At 43.4% G+C, this 4,937-nt stretch overlaps 1 pseudogene; it reads right to left on the bottom strand.

The window, feature by feature from the left end:
- Nucleotides 1–3,562: 3,562 nt before the first annotated feature.
- On the bottom strand, nt 3,563–4,347 carry LOC133081715 (ferritin light chain-like; annotated as a pseudogene).
- Nucleotides 4,348–4,937: the final 590 nt, after the last annotated feature.

The raw sequence follows: 4,937 nt of genomic DNA on the forward strand, positions 1-4,937 counted from the left end.
CTTGTAATAGAGATAAAACATGCATCTTTAATAAGTAAAAGTCTAATGTTAAATGGTAATTTTGCCTGCTCCCAGGACCACGCAGGGACTGTAGAATGCCCCATTATACCCCCTCCTGGCCTATATGCCATTGTAGTTGTGTCTCTTAAGCCTTTCAAAACATTATTATTATTGTACTGTACAGTCAATATTTTTTTTTGCCTTCTTTTATTTAATTTATTTTTATCTATTTACTGAAGTATAGAGTATTTATAATGTTGTGTTAGTTTCTGGTGTATAGCAAGTGATTCAGTTATACATATACATATTCTTTTTCATATTCTTTTCCATTATATTTTATTGTAAGATATTGACTATAGTTCCCTGTGTTATACAGTAGGACCTTATTGTTTATCTATTTTATACAAAGTAGTTTGTATTTGCTAATCCCAAACTCCTAATTTATCCCTCCCCCACCTTCCCCTTTGGTAACTATAAATTTGTTTTCTATGTCTGTGAGTCTGTTTCTGTTTTGTAAATAAGCTCATTTGTATCATAGTTTAGATTCCACATATAAGTGATATCATATGATGTTTGTCTTTCTTTGTCTTAGTATGATAATCTCTAGGTCCATCCATGTTGCTGCAAATGGCATTATTTCATTCTTTTTTATGGCTGGGTAATATTCCACTGTGTATATGTACCACATCTTCTTTATTCATTCATCTGTTGATGGACATTTAGGCTGCTTCCATGTCTTGGCTATTGTAAATACATTTCATATTTATTCTTGAAGGATACTTTCACTGAGTATAGCTTGTCAGGTTGGCTGTTATTCTCTTTCAGCTCACAGAAATTAACTTCCTATTTTCTTTAGGCCTCTGCTATTTTTGTTGAAAAGTCCACTGTCAGTCTGTTTCTCCTTTGTAGGAAATATATCTTTCTGCAATTTCACTGGCAATGTTGACCTTGATCACCTGGTTGATGTACTGCTTGCTAGGTTTCTCCACTGTAAAGTTACTTTCCCCCCTTTTGATACACTACTCTTTAGAAGCAAGACTAAGCACAGCCCACACTTAAGGGGTGAGGAGTTAAGCATCACCTCCTTGAGGGGGAGTATCTACATAAATTATTTGTAATTCTTCAGTATAGGAGATTTGTCTATTCTCCCCCATCAACTTTTTTTTCAGTTGTTTATATCAGTATGGACTCATGTATATTTATTTTATAAATATAACTTGAGGTTGTAGTTCAGTATTACATGATTTGTTTTGTTTCTCTTGCCCAAATTGTTCCAGCTTTGACAGTTGGTAGCTCATTCAGGTTTTCTCCTGTATTCCACTGACATACTCCCATCACTTTTTTTTTTTTTTTTTTTTTTTGAGCACTTCCTTACTTTCTGGCACTTCAAGATGCTCCAGGCTCATCTTGTATTTTTCATGCGCCCGTTTTTTGTTTTTTTGTTTTTTTGCAGATATTTTCAATAATGTATTTTATTTCTTTAAATAATGTAAGCATTTTTTTTCAATTAATCTCTGAAGTTTTGGTAAGTCTGATTCTGCAGTCTGTTGTTTCAACTGGTTCCCACTCATGGTGACCTGTTCTCTTATGTGTTTGGTTAGTTTTACTTTATACTGATTACTGTACTTGAAATTTTATTTTGAAGATTCACTGAAGCCTAGAATGAAGCTGCTTTTCTCCAAAAAAAAGTTCTCCATTTGCTTTTTCTTCATGGGGTAGTCCCAATCTGGAACCACTTTAAATCAGGTACACAGCTCTAATTTCCCAGAACTACTCAGGCAATGTGAACCTAAGCTGTAAGTTCATGGTCACAACTTCGCAGGGAAGGAATTTTTTTCCTGCTCTAAATATCACCAAGCCAGTGGGGTCCCAGCTTAACATAGGAAAGGCCTCCTATCACTTTCTCTACCTTGGGTTGTTTTGCGTCCAAATTTCCCCATTAAGCGGCTAAAACTGAAGCACAAGTGTTCCTTATTAGCAAATCCCTTGGGGTAAAAGCCGTTCTGGGCTTTGAAACTCTGTTTCTTTCTATAGACTCCTGCTTTCTCTTGGTTTTTGGCCTGGTATTTCCTTGCTTTTTCATTAGCTTTTAAATCCTCTTAAGGTTTAAAAAAATCTATTCATGTGTTTAGTTGTTTGTTAGTTATCCATATTTTAAAAAATTATTCATGTGTTCTGTTGTTAGTTATCCATATTTTTAGTTGATTGGTACAAATAATACAGCCCATCTTTCCTAGAAATAACTTTTTCAATCTAGGGACTCTGTCTTTCTTCAGTTCTCTAAAATTCTCAGACATTATCTCCTTAAATATTGCACCTTCCTGATTTTTTCTAGTTTTACTCTCTGGAACTTTCATTAAATAAGTCCTGGTGCCTCTCAACCTACTCTCTTAGCTCTTAATTACGTCCTCATATTTTAAATCTTTTTATCACTGTGCAGCCTCTGATGAGTGATTCCCTCAGCTGTCCTCTAATTCACAAATTCACTTTTTCCACCCATTATTTTGTTTATCTCAGCATGTTGGGCATTCGTCAGTTTGTTCTCAGATTGATTCCCCATCCTGTGATGCTCTGTTCCCTCTGTATTGCAAGGACCTTCATATCCCATGATCCCTTCTATGTAAGTTTGCGTATTTCTCTCCCTCTGTCTCGGCTTTGGGTAACGTCTCTGGAAGTGACTGTGTCTCCTCTTTGCCTCCATCTCCCGCCAGATAGCCGCACCTTTCAGGGCCGCAGCACCTGCTGTGCTTCTAGTTCCCATCAGCGGGCTCTAAATGCTGGGTTCTGCCAACACAACCTCCTTCTGTTGTCCCTTCAATCATACGGGCGGTAGCAGCTTCCTGCTGTTTTTAATCTCTGGGATGCCTCACCATCCCTCCTTGGCTTCTCCGTTCCACCATCACCTGTGTCATAAATTCCTTGTATAAAGTTCCCTCTGTTGAGGGATTTTTCTTTTCCTGACTGGACCTTGACTAATATGCACACACATAAAAAATATGCACACATTTAAAAATTATTTGTGTGTTGTTTTTATTTTTTAATATGTATTTATTTATTTTTGCTGCAAAAAACTTTGTTGTTTCCATTTGGTCCAAGGCTTGGGAGAGGGCTCCAGGGTGGTTAAAAGCTGCCTAGTGGGGCTTCCCTGGTGGCACAGTGGTTAAGAATCCGCCTGCCAATGCAGGGGACACGGGTTTGATCCTTAGTCTGGGAAGATCCTACATGTGGTGGAGCAACTAAGCCCGTGCGCCACAACTACTGAGCCTGCGCTCTAGAGCCCACGTGCCACAACTACTGAGCCCACGTGCCACCACTACTGAAGCCTGCACGCCTAGAGCCTGTGCTTCGCAACAAGAGAAGCCACCGCAACGAAGAGTAGCCCCCGCTCGCTGCAACTAGAGAAAGCCCGCGCGCAGCAATGAAGACCCAACGCAGCCATAAATAAATAAATAAATAAATTTTATTATTTAAAAAAAGCTGCCTAGTGGCTGCAGAGAGGGGCTTCAGGCAGAAGCTGTGACGCCAGAGGGGCTCCTCAAAGGCCGCTGGGCTCCGGAGGCTCCTAGTCGTGCTGGAGGGTGAGCCTTTCGACGAGGGACTCGCCCAGCCCCGCCTGGGGACCAGCCGGCCTGCGGAGGTTGGTCAGGTGGTCGCGCATCTTCTGGATGAGTTTCACCTGCTCATCTAGGAGGCGGCTCTCCGGGAAGTCACAGAGACGGGGGTCTGCGCGGGCAGAGCCCAGGGCGTGCAGGTCCGCAGGGGCCTGGTTCAGGTTCTTCTCCATGATAATGGCGGCTTCCACGGCGTCCTGGGTTTCACCCCACTCATCCTGGGACGCTTCTGCACGTCCTGGAAGAGGGCGCGGCTGCCGCGCTGTTTTTGCATTTTCAAGAGGCGCTGGGCGCCCTCACGCTTCCCCTCGGGCACTTCGCGGAGAAAGTGGCCCAGGCCCTCCAGAGCCGCGTCGTGGCGGTGGAAATAGGAGCCCAGAGAGAGGTAGGTGCGCGAGGCCCGCAGATGCATGTTGACCAGGCGGTTGACGGCGGCCTCCACCTCGGCGGAATCATTCTGACGAATCTGGGAGCTCGTGGTGGATCGGTAATACGGCGTTAAGCTCAAAATATGGTGTTGGCGGTCCCGGTGGCCGAGGACAGCTGAGCGGCTGGTTCCGAAGGTTGCGAGTGGAACACAGGTTGGAGGGGGTCGGAGGCGGGAGCGAGGGGCGCCCCTGGGTCTGTTCCGTCCACACACCGCCGTAGCAGGAGACGGAGCCGCGGGACTGCCCAGCGCGCTGCCTGTGTGTTGTTTTTTATCCAGAATTCCATCTGTTCTTGATTCGTAGCACATGCTTTTGTTTGTTGATTTTAAATACACTTATTTTTAAATCCTTTCCAAATTGTTCTATTATTTCGACTTTCTTTTATATGACTCCTCTTAGATGTTGGCTTCCTTTTGCGGTGTTGGGTTTCATTGTGGCCTTTGTATTTTTTTTTTTGAACACTCATCGTCATGGAGGCTTTTTTTCTCTCCCATTCACTGTCCCTGGAAAGTGGTTTTACGATGGGCTTCAGCCCAACATCTTGAGGACCAAAGTCAGTGGCTCAGGGCTTTTGCTCTGTGGGCACATCACGCTTCCAAAGCAGGAGCTCACACAAAATGCATACCTGGTGGCTGACTGTGCGATCTCTCTGCTTTCTTGCTCTATCAGGGGCAGTTTGTTTCCAGTGGATAGGTACGACTTGTTCACCTTCAGCTGTAGCCGGGGGACCATGAGCAGTGTCCCTACTGGGAATGGGGGGTGTGGGTGTTCCTTACTCCTTGGTTGGATTTGAAATTCCAGACTTGTGGTCAAAAGGTACCAACTTACAGTTAGAAGATAAATAAGTACCAGGGAGGTAATGTACAACATCATGACCGTAGTTAACACTGCTGTGTGG

Source organism: Eubalaena glacialis, chromosome X, assembly GCF_028564815.1.
Source record: "Eubalaena glacialis isolate mEubGla1 chromosome X, mEubGla1.1.hap2.+ XY, whole genome shotgun sequence".
Taxonomy (NCBI): Eukaryota; Metazoa; Chordata; class Mammalia; order Artiodactyla; family Balaenidae; genus Eubalaena; species Eubalaena glacialis.